Source organism: Saccopteryx bilineata, chromosome 9 (genome assembly GCF_036850765.1).
Source record: "Saccopteryx bilineata isolate mSacBil1 chromosome 9, mSacBil1_pri_phased_curated, whole genome shotgun sequence".
Taxonomy (NCBI): Eukaryota; Metazoa; Chordata; class Mammalia; order Chiroptera; family Emballonuridae; genus Saccopteryx; species Saccopteryx bilineata.
This window is the reverse complement of record NC_089498.1, coordinates 9,630,263-9,642,135: the sequence shown is the minus strand read 5'-3', so window position 1 is coordinate 9,642,135 and position 11,873 is coordinate 9,630,263.

The window sequence follows — 11,873 nt, the reverse complement described above, 5'->3', positions numbered from 1 at the left end:
CGCCCCAGCTGCTGAGCTCCCGGGCCGGCTGAGGCTGTGTGTCTACACAGCAGCCCGCCATCTGCTGCTCAGTCCTGCCTCTCTCCCTTGTCCCCAGAGGTGTCGACCCCCGGGAGCCCACCCTGCTGCACGCCGGGCACGCTCACTTCTGTCTGCTACCCGGGCGTGGGTGTCCTGGTGGCTCACAGAAGAACCGCTGATCTCCCTGGGTTTTGCATTTTTAGCCATTCACCCAACTTTTTTTTTTTTTTTCTTGAGGGAGAGACAGAGTCAGAGAGAGGGACAGACAGGGACAGACAGACAGGAAGGGAGAGAGATGAGAAACAATCAATTCTTCGTTGCGATTCCTTAGTAGTTCATTGATTGATTTCTTATATGTGCCTTGACCGGGGGCTATAGCAGATCAAGTGACCCCTTGCTTGAGCCAGTGACCTTGGACCCAAGCTGGTGAGCCTTGCTCAAACCAGATGAGCCCGCGCTCAAGCTGGTGACCTCGGGGTCTCGAACCTGGGTCCTCCGCCTCCCAGTCCGACGCTCTAATCACTGTGCCACCGCCTGGTCAGGCCCAACAAACAGTTAATGCCCACTCAACATGCCATGGGTGGCGACAGGAGCAGGGAACCATAGTGGGCACTGGTGCCCGCACGCTTGTGTGCTGCTGAGTTAGTGGGGGAAACAGGCGTGGACAGAGGCCAGGCAAGCTGTGCGGTGAGGGCAGCAGTGGGAGAGAGGACTCTGGGAGAGGGACAGGGCGGGGACCATCAGGGACAGGGCGGGGACCATCAGGGACAGCACAGCCCCTGATCAGAGTCTTGGAAGATGAGGTAGGCGTTGAGGTCTCAAGGCCACCCCCGGTTCCCGGCATCCGAGCCTGGCTTATGCTCAGGCTCCGGCCACCCTTGGGAGGGACACATTCTCTCTCCCTCTGTCCCCTGCCTCTCACCCTTGGTGCTCAGAGCTCACACAGGCCCCCAGGAGACCAGCTCTGTGATGCTGAGTCCTTGGGACTTTGTAGTCTCCAACAGTGAGTCAGCACTTGTGGACTGGGAAACTTCACAGGAGCCTGGAGGCCAACGCTGTCCCCTCACTGCTGGCCCAGAGGCCCTGGACAGGTGTGCCCAGCGGTAGGGCCAGGCAGCAAGGGGCATCGGAAATGCTCAGACTGTGTTAGAGCAGCAACCGGTGTTAGGCAGTCACCCTCCAAGATGAGGGTGTTTAAACTGGAGTCCAGGTGCCCCACAAAATTGTAGGAAAGTTCTTGTATCCAAGTGCCTCTTTCTGGGAAGGAGAACATACATTTCCTGCACCTTGCTAGAAGGCTGGCCCACAGGGGCACAGGTCGTGCCCATCATGTTCACTGATGATCCCAAGCAGCTGGGGAACGTGGAGTAGGCCCTCAATAAATACTGGTGTCAGTGACAAAGGGACCCGCCCGCAGAGGGCACAGAGCAGTTGCCGTAGGAGCCCTCGGCAGAGAGACTCACCCCAAGTGGGAGTCGTGCAAGAGGCAGCTCCTTGGGCTTCTCCAAGTTCAGCCAGGCATGGTGTTGAGCTCAGGGTGAAAGGCTGTGATCACTGTGAAACTAGGTGCAAAGTTCATGTATTTCCCTGATGTGTTCATTTTTTTAAAAGACTTCTCAGGGGCTCCTCTTAAAGGCTCACAGGCTTGCCTCCCCCCTTCCCAGGAGTTCCAACCCGTCCTCAGAGAGGCTTCTACAGCAGTGTGTCCCCAACCCCCGTGACAGCTGCCAGAGGGGTGAAGGCTCAGAGCGAGGACTCCAGGACAAGGACCCCAATTATGGTCAATGTTCTACTTTCCTCGTCAGTGGGGTGGGGAGAGCTGTTACTCATTAGGGGCCTTGGGGCAGATCTTATCCCTTCTTGCTCTGAAACTGCCACCTGACCTGTGAGAATCACCGCTGCCAACGTCCCCTTAAGCCATTCCTGCACACCGGGTCCCTGGGGAAGCTGTGGAAAATTCCTGATTAGGATCTCAGAAGAGGAAGGAGCGAGGGCTGGTTTCCAGGGGCACCGGGCCCTGGGCGGGGCGGGGCACAGATTTGCGGGGTGACCCTGGGTGACCCTGGGTGACCTTGTCTTCCTCTCCACAATACCCAGGCCAGGTCAGCTCCAAGGTCCCTTCCAGCTCTGGAGGGGAACAGTGCCCCTTACGGGAGCGTTTCCTCTCTGGGGACGGAGGGGTATATGCAGGACCCCTCCAAGGGCTCCCCCATAGGACAAGCTGAGGGGCTGTAAGCACACCTTGTGCCAAGGCACAGACCCCAGAAAGAGGATCCCTACAGGTGGATGGGACCCTCCAGGGGGGGCCCAGGGCCCATCAGGTCTGAGACCCAGGACTCGGTGGGATGTACCTGACTGAGCAAAGCCCAGTGACGGGGCCGCAGGGGGTGTCGGGCTCCACCTCAGTTCTGTTTCAGTGTGACTCTGAGCAAGCCACCTGACCTCAGTGGGCCTCGACTTTCTCAGCAGCAAAATGAGAATGGCAGCCACACCTGGGTGAGTTATGGCTCATCTGCCCAGTGCCAGCCCCTCGCTGAGCGGCTTGGGGGTCCCGTGCGTCATCCCCCCATTCTCAGAGGACCAGGGGACAGAGGCCGCAAAGGCACTGGAGAGACTGAGCGTCAGGACACTCCGTAGAAGTGACAACCCTAGACACAGGGCACCGAAATGTTGAGGACGGGGGCCGTGCTGCAACCTCTGAATCTCTATTGTCGCCCCCCCCCCCCCCCGGTGTACCAGGCCCTGAGACTCACAGCCTAGCCTGGCAGATAGACAGGTGGAGGAGGGGGCGGCCCGGAGAGATAGGGGAGTGGGGAGGGGGAGGGGGCGTGGAGGGAGGGGACTCTGGGGCACGGGGTTTGGGAACGGTGTTGTGTTGTCGGTGCAAAGGGAGAGGTGAGGGCCCTGGCCGGTTGGCTCAGCGGTAGAGCGTCGGCCTAGCGTGCGGAGGACCTGGGTTCGATTCCCGGCCAGGGCACACAGGAGAAGCGCCCATTTGCTTCTCCACCCCTCCGCCGCGCTTTCCTCTCTGTCTCTCTCGTCCCCTCCCGCAGCCAAGGCTCCATTGGAGCAAAGATGGCCCGGGCGCTGGGGATGGCTCTGTGGCCTCTGCCCCAGGCGCTAGAGTGGCTCTGGTCGCAACATGGCGACGCCCAGGATGGGCAGAGCATCGCCCCCTGGTGGGCAGAGCGTCGCCCCTGGTGGGCGTGCCGGGTGGATCCCGGTCGGGCGCATGCGGGAGTCTGTCTGACTGTCTCTCCCTGTTTCCAGCTTCAGAAAAATGAAAAAAAAAAAAAAAAAAAAAAAAAGGGAGAGGTGAGTGGGGGTGGGGGGGAGGGAAGGGTGGGAGGTGAGGTGAAAGGGATCCGAGTGTTGCTACTCACACACATTTATTCAACGCCGACTGCACAGCACGCTCTGTGCTGGGCCACAGGCACCATGGGGAACAGATGACAGCCCTGCCCTCCCGGGGCTCACATTCTAGCGAGAGACACAGACAGTAAATAAACGATGTCATTATTATACATTTAGTGAAAGTGCTATGAAGAAATCAAGTTTGTTTGTTTTGGGGGTTTTTTTTGGTGGGGGGGACACTCAGGTCCCTCTGAGAATGAGAAATTTGAGCTGAGCCCAACAACAAGAAGCCACCCATATACAAACAGGTAAGAATCTAGGGGTTCCAGACAGAGGAAAGAGCATGTGCAAAGGCCCTGTGACAGGAGTGTGATGTGGTATAAGGAAGCAGGTAGGGCTGGAACAGAGGAACCTAGGAGATGGGTTCTCAGACATTCTGGAAAAGGGAACGTTGGGACTTCTAAGCCAGGAAGTTTCATGTCCTATATAATGTGATGGTCAGATTTATATTTTTCAAAGCTCTTTGGACAGCGTGTGGAGAACAGACTGAGGGGGGCAAGGTCAGGCAAGACTGGTCGGGGGCCAGGGCAGGTGTGTGATGGTGAGAGGCCAGGGGAGCAGCTGCGGGAGGCAGTGGTGAGAAGTAGGGGGAGCTAAGACGTCTCCCGAAGGCAGAGCTGGTGAACAGCCCATTAATCCGTGCAGGGCAGGGGTGCAGAGAAGAAGGGGACAGGGAGGATGCTATGGTGGAAGTGACTGTACCACTTCTGAGTGGGGAAGCCTGGAGAGAGGGCCTCTAATGCCAGGCCAAGGCGCCTGGCCTTTGTCCTGGGGTGTCGGGTCCTTCCTGTTTCTAGAAAGCTGCTGGGGGTCAGCTGTGGGGCGGTGAGCAGGACAAGGAGAAGGAATGGGGCTGGGAGGGCTGGGAGGGGCTACGGCAACCCTCAGCAAGGACGACAGCCCCAGCAAGGGGCCTGGGGCTCAGCCCCGGCTGCACACGGCTCTGCGCATCACACTGCAACACCTACTGCGAGCTGATTCCCGGCCCCACACAGGAGGGTCTGTGGACCTGGGGCGGAGGAGGGCGGAGAGCCAGCATCAGCATTTCTGGAAAGCTCCCCAGCGGGTCCTGAGGAGCAGTCCGACCGAGATCCTGCTCGCTCAACAGAACAACCTGTCACACAGACGGCCCGCCCTGCCCCACCCTGTCCCCAGGTCCTTGTCCGCCCGGTCCCACGAGGCTTGCCTGGAGAGGATGGGTATGATGCAACCCTGGTGTCGTGAAATAGCCGGGTAAGAGGATGCGCTGCTCGTCGGCCTGATTCACAACACCAGCTGCAGCAACGATACCAGAACTCCGCCGGCTTCCTCCTCTGGACGCAGCTCCGTGGCTCTGAGACAGCGACCAGCCTGTGCAGACACCCTCCCGACCACGGCCCCCTGGACCTGCGCGGCACCAGGGCGCGGGGATGTGAGCGCCGGAGGCTGGGTCCCTGCCCACGCGGGGCTCACAGACTTCATGGCCCCAGGAAGAGGGAGCACACACCAAACCCCATGCAGGGTGTGCAGGGTGGCAGGGCAGAACAAGGGAGGGACCAGGCGCTGGGGGGCCGGGGCTGAACTGCAACCCACCCCCCGTACCGCAACCAGGACCAGGACACCGGGATTCCTCGTGAGCCCTACCAGCCACATAAGTGTGTCTACTGCGTTCCCGCCCTTCCCCTCACACAGGCAGGGCGACAGCAGCTGGACACTGAGGCACCTTGAGGCTACGGCAGCTACAGCAAAACGCGCTTGATGAGTTAACATATTTTCATTGTTAAAGGAAGGACACCTGCTTTTTGTTTTGTTCATGGTGAGACCTGTTTTTTTTTCTTTAAACCTGTTTAGCCAACATTCCTTCCACAAGTAAAAGTAAGTATTAACAATGTATTGGATACAGTCCAGCTGTTTTGAGGGACAGAAGGACAAGGCATGATCACTATCCTTAAGGAGCCAATAGTTCATCAGAGGTGGCAAAGCCAACATGTGTCCCGACCCGAGGCGTAAAGACACAAATCCCTGCATAAAAGGTGACCTGGGTTCAGAGAAGGGATGGCTGCCTTCGGCTGGGGCCAGGGTAGAGTGGGGTGTGTGACACGGCATCGGTAACACGAAGGCAGAAATAAGCCATCACTGAATGAGGGAGACATCCTAACGTTAGCTTGGAGCTCCTGCTCTTACTCTTCTGATAAGTCTCTACCCGCTCTTACCCCTCTACCCAGGCTTAGCTGAGATCTCTAACACAGGAGTGGCCACGTCAACACAAGCTGAAGCAGGAACTGTAATAAAAATTCAGTCCTGTAGTAACTGACCACGTGTCCGTCCACTCTGATGGCCGTGTCAACGTGCTCTCCAAGAGACCAAGGAGCCAGCCCTGCTGTGTCTCTTCACCCCAGCCTTTCGTCCCTGCAAGACTGGTGCTCTGACCCAGGAGCTGCAGAGCCTAGCCTTTCATTTTCAAAACACACCTTTAGCTTTTCTAACTCTACTGTAAACCATTCTGTCTTAAAAACAATAGGGAGGACCTGGTCATTCTGTTTGATTTTGAATTCTACGGGGGTGTTTCTGATCAGAATACACTTTAATGGGCTCTAAAGCCTCTGACCAGCTTTTGCAGCAGGGACCAGCGGGCTTAGAATCACAGAGCTCCTTTTAAGAGCTTAGCTCCTTTACCCCACCCCCCAAACCAGGCCCAGCCCTGGGCACAGGAAGTAGGGAGCCCATGAGTTGAAAGGGGCCTGGACCTGGTTCTGCACCGCCCACCTTATGACCCCAGGGCCCCCCCTGTGGGCCTTAGTTTCATCATCTGTCAAATGGATAAATCCTCCCGGTCAATGAGATTTTTTTTTTTTTTTTACATACAGAGATACAGAAAGAGGAATAGATAGAGACAGACAGACAGGAACAGAGAAAGATGAGAAGCATCAATCATCAGTTTTTCATTGAGACACCTTAGTTGTTCACTGATTACTTCTTCATATGTGCCTTGACCGTGGGCCTTCAGCAGACCAAGTGACCCCTTGCTCAAGCCAGCGACCTTGGATCCAAGCTGGTGAGCTTTGCTCAAACCAGATGAACCCATGCTCAAGCTGGCGACCTTGGGGTCTCGAACCTGGGTCCTCTGCATCCCAGTCTGACACTTTATCCACTGTGCTACCACCTGGTCAGGTCCAGTCAATGGAAATTTTTTTTTTTTTTTTGTATTTTCTCTGAAGCTGGAAACGGGGAGAGACAGTCAGACAGACTCCCGCATGCGCCCGACCGGGATCCACCCGGCACGTCCACCAGGGGCGACGCTCTGCCCCTCCGGGGCGTTGCTCTGCCGTGACCAGAGCCACTCTAGCGCCTGGGGCAGAGGCCAAGGAGCCATCCCCAGCGCCCGGGCCATCCTTGCTCCAATGGAGCCTTGGCTGCGGGAGGGGAAGAGAGAGACAGAGAGGAAGGAGGGGGCGGGGTGGGGAAGCAAATGGGCACTTCTCCTATGTGTCCTGGCCGGGAATCGAACCTGGGTCCCCTGCATGCCAGGCCGATGCTCTACCGCTGAGCCAACTGGCCAGGGCCTGTCAATGGAATTTTTGATGATCAAGAGAGGAAATTTGTAGAAGTTTCAGAGGACATTAATAGTGCTCTACAAATATTATATAGACAAATATATGCAGCTATAAAAATATATATGCAAACATATGCAAGTATACAAATATATGTGTGTATATATAAGGTCTACCGGAAAGTTCTGTCCGTTTCTATCACAAGTTTCGACATGTAAGCACATTTATTTGTTGCATGTGTGCCTCTCTATTTTTATCACTTAATGTATACATAGTGACGTAGCAAATTAACTAAAACAAAGTTGATTCACATTAGTCTTATGTGTGAAGCAATAGTGTACCCATGGCTACTGATAAAGTTCATTTATGCCACTGTAATTTTTACAAATTTCAACAAGGAAGAAATGCTACAGAAGCATGTCTGTCGCATCCACCATATTCCCCAGACTTAGCACCCTCCGACTATCACTTGTTTTTGTCCTTACAAAATTTTTTGAAGGGTAAAAAATTCAAAAATGAAGAAGATATCAAACAAGCACTGGTTCAATTTTTCACATCAAAAGATAAAACATTTTTCAAAAATGGGATATATAAATTGCCCTCACGCTGGCAAGAAAATATTAACAATAATGGCAATTATATTATTTAATAGTTTATTGACGGTAAGAAAAATTTGTATTTTGTTTTATTCCAAAAATGGACAGAACTTTCCGGTAGACCTTATGTATACACACACATATATAATATATGTGTATACATATATATAATATATATACATATATAATATATACACATATAATATATATACATATATTATACATACATATACATAATATATACATATATAATATATATACATATACATAATATATATACATATATATATAATATATATTTTTGGGGGGGTGCCAGCTCTCTAGCTACCAGAGAAAGTGGGAGAAAACCAACCCATCCTCGACTGTTTCCGACAATGCTTTCTGCTAAGGGCAGGTGCTAACATTTATTACTTTATTTTAGAGAGAGGGGAGAGGAGAGAAGGGAGAGAACACAGGAAGAATCAACTCATAGTAGTTGCTTCTCGTATGTGCCTTCACCGGGCAAGCCCAAGTTTTGAAATGGCGACCTCAGGGTTCCAGGTCGACATTTTACCCACTGCGCCAGCACAGGCCAGGCAGGGGCTAACAGTTATTAAAAACAGAAGAGCTGGGGCAAGGGAGGGGCAGGGGAAGCGTTGCTCAGGAGCAAAAAGCAGAAACCCAGAGAGTCATTTCTGAGATTTTTGTGGGAACCAGGAGAAACCAGAATTCCTTTCCCCTGGAGTTAACCGCTAGGACAGGATGTTGCCGAGCTGGGGAAGACTTGGCCTGAGTGTGAGAGGGTGTGTTGAGGACGGTGGGCTGGAGAGGGAGAGAGACACACTCCCAGCGAGCGTGCACGGGCACCTGGATCCAGCCATTCCTGGTCGGAATCCCTGGCAAACGTTCAGGTACATGAGGAGAAAAAGTCACTTTTTCTGCCTTCCCCATTTTCAGCTGGTACTTCTTCCACTAATGCTGACAGGATGCTTGACCCCGCTGGGCTCACTGTGACCCGGGCTCGTGGGTGGCACCCGTCCCAGGACTCCCACACCTGTGGGTCTGAATCCTGTTCACTGGCAGACAGCTCCCTCGTCCCCCAGACACAAGAAATGCTGCCTTTGATCTTATCTGCCCTTTCATTTCTTGAGGCTTTCTATTTTGTTATGGCTCATGTGTGTGCCTATGCACACACGCCCGCTTCTCTCTGTCCCCCAGCCACACCTAAGTTGAAGAGCGCAGGGACCGGGGCTCAGCCTCAGGAATCACTCCACAGCTCTTGGCCCCACGGCCTCTGGTGCGTGCTGGATGGTGAAGCTCTCAAGCCAGCCCGTGGAGATCCGCTTCTGCAGGAAGAGGAGAGGCCCTAGGCTGCCCAGTCTCACCCAGTGACGTGTGAGCTCCTGGAGGGCAGGGGCGCCACTCATGTCACCCGTGTCCCGGTGCCTGGAGCAATGGCTGGCACAGGGCAGACGCTCCAACGCTCAGCTCACTGAACTGCCTTCTCCACTTGTCACTGAATCAACAGGGCTCACAAGTTGAACTTGACATATCAATGTCTGTCTCTCCTGTGATAGCAGTTTTAGCCTCATGACTTTGATCTCATTTTCTCTTGGGAGGAAAAAAGCCGTCCTGGGCATCGGGGTAGCTGATTCCACTGGCTGCGAAGGACAGAAGCCACAGGGCAGAGGGCATCCCTACAGCTCTGCACACCTGTCTGAACAAGGCTAGGAGCCGGGGGGCCAAAATCAACCTTTGCTGAGGGCTCACGGTGTGACAGGTAATAAACAGATGGGTGATTTCTAGAAATCAACTTAAATCTCGCCAATAGGCTGATGCAACGGGAACTTGCATCCTGCTATACCTGAGCAAACCGGTTCAGAGAGGTCAAACGACTTGCCCTCAGTCACATGATTACCAGACAATGAAGAGGGGATTTTAACCCAATCTCAGACCAGCTCCCGGGTGTGTGCCTGTCCCTTGAAAATGCAGGGCCCGGAGCCCTTGGGGCTGTGCCCGCTCACTCTTCAGGGTGGAGTGCTCTGAGGCCGGGATCTCAGGCTGTCTCCCCAGCTCCCTCCCCGGCCTCCCAGGATCTCAGGCTGTCTCCCCGGCTCCCTCCCCGGCCTCCCAGGATCTCAGGCTGTCTCCCCGGCTCCCTCCCCGGCCTCCCAGGATCTCAGGCTGTCTCCCCGGCTCCCTCCCCGGCCTCCCAGGATCTCAGGCTGTCTCCCCGGCTCCCTCCTGGCCTCCCAGGATCTCAGGCTGTCTCCCGGCTCCCTCCTGGCCTCCCAGGATCTCAGGCTGTCTCCCCAGCTCCCTCCCCGGCCTCCCTTGGCGCTCAGCTCTTTCCTCCCAGAACTCACTTTCAGTCTCACCAGCCTTCTCAGGCCCTGTGTGCTTTCTAAGTGCGCCACCAGAGGGCCGCTTCTCAAACATCTGGGCTGTATTTGAGGAATCCAAGTGCCTTTTTGGTTTGGTTTAATTTTCCTAAAAACACAAGCAGTGGCCCTGGCCGGTTGGCTCAGCGGTAGAGCGTCGGCCTGGCATGCGGGGGACCCGGGTTCGATTCCCGGCCAGGGCACATAGGAGAAGCGCCCATTTGCTTCTCTACCCCCCCTCCTTCCTCTCTGTCTCTCTCTTCCCCTCCCGCAGCGAGGCTCCATTGGAGCAAAGATGGCCCGGGCACTGGGGATGGCTCCTTGGCCTCTGCCCCAGGCGCTAGAGTGGCTCTGGTCACGGCAGAGCATCGCCCCCTGGTGGGCAGAGCATTGCCCCTGGTGGGCGTGCCAGGTGGATACCCGTCGGGCGCATGCGGGAATCTGTCTGACTGTCTCTCCCCGTTTCCAGCTTCAGAAAAATACAAAACAACAACAACAACAACAACAAAAAACAACCCACAAGCAGTGGATCAGCGGGAGAGCTCAGCCTAGGGGCCGCACTGCCTGTGGAAAGGCCGGCCTGGTGGTCAGGGGGTGGCTGCCTCCAGGCCAGGGTGTTGGAATGGAGGCATTTGCAGCAATGGAGGGTAAGAATTTCCAGCCAGACCCCCCAGGAAGATGTCTTCCCCAGCCCCAGCCAGCAGGCAGCTTCCCCGGGCCCCAGCCTCCCTGCCCACTGTCGGTCCTCACACTTCTCCGTGTCTGCTGTCTTCCTGGGGCTTCTGCGGGAACCAGGCCTTTCCTAGGGAACAGTGAGGGCCCCTCTGTCCTGTGCTGGGGGGACCACCTGGCTGGCATCTGAAAGGGATTAAGTGAGGACACCACTGAAAGGCCTCGAGCTCCGAGACCTGGCTAGAGGCCACACCTGATCACAGCGACTGGCTCTCCGTCTGCCCCGGGGCTCAGTGTCCCCTCACCGGCCACTGGTCGCCAGTCCCTGTCCCCAGAGGTGCTGCCAAGTCCCAGAGAGACACTTAGACCCTATGACAAGGTATGGGGCACCTGCACGAGGCCCAGATTCCCAGGTGCTTCACCAGGAAATGCCCCTGCCGCCTGGCCCCAGGGGCCAGAACAGGCTAGGACCCCACACAGAGGGAGAGGGCAAGACTCTGCCATGCTGCCCACCTCAGGCCACCAGGCAGCTGGAACCAAGTGACTTCAGGTTTCTCACTGGGGCTAGGTCCCTCCCGGGGGTGGGGGGGGGAGAAACTGCCTACCCTGCTCAGCAGTGTGCTACCCGCGAGCCGGAGCTCATGCCCCAGACCCCGAAGGCACCCCTCCAGGAGACATCTGTCCTGTGACTAGGCCCAAGTCTCCCCCACCCTCTGACTAAAACACAATCCTGCCTGCCCGTCCCCAAGGCCAAGAACTGGCTTTCGGCCCCGATTTAAGATGCTTCCCAGTAAGTGTCCACGATACAGTGTGTCTGTCCGTAAAGTCATGGTGCACTTTTGACCGGTCACAGAAAAGCAACAAAAGATGATAGAAATGTGAAATCTGCACCAAATAAAAGGAAAACTCTCCCAGTTTCATACCTATTCAGTGCAGTTCAATGTGGGCTCACGCACAGATTTTTTAGGGCTCCTTAGGTAGCTATCCCGTATAGCCTCTACAGACTCGTCACTGACTGATGGTCTACCAGAACGGGGTTTCTCCACCAAACTGCCGGTTTCCTTCAACTGCTTATCCCACCGAGTAATGTTATTCCTATGTGGTGGCGCTTCGTTATAAACGTGCCGATATTCACGTTGCACTTTGGTCATGGATTCGAATTTAGCGAGCCACAGAACACACTGAACTTTCCTCTGTATCGTCCACACCTCAACTGGCATGGCCGTGGGCTGCTCGCTGTATACACGGTGTTATGTCATCATCTGCGCATGCGCACATGC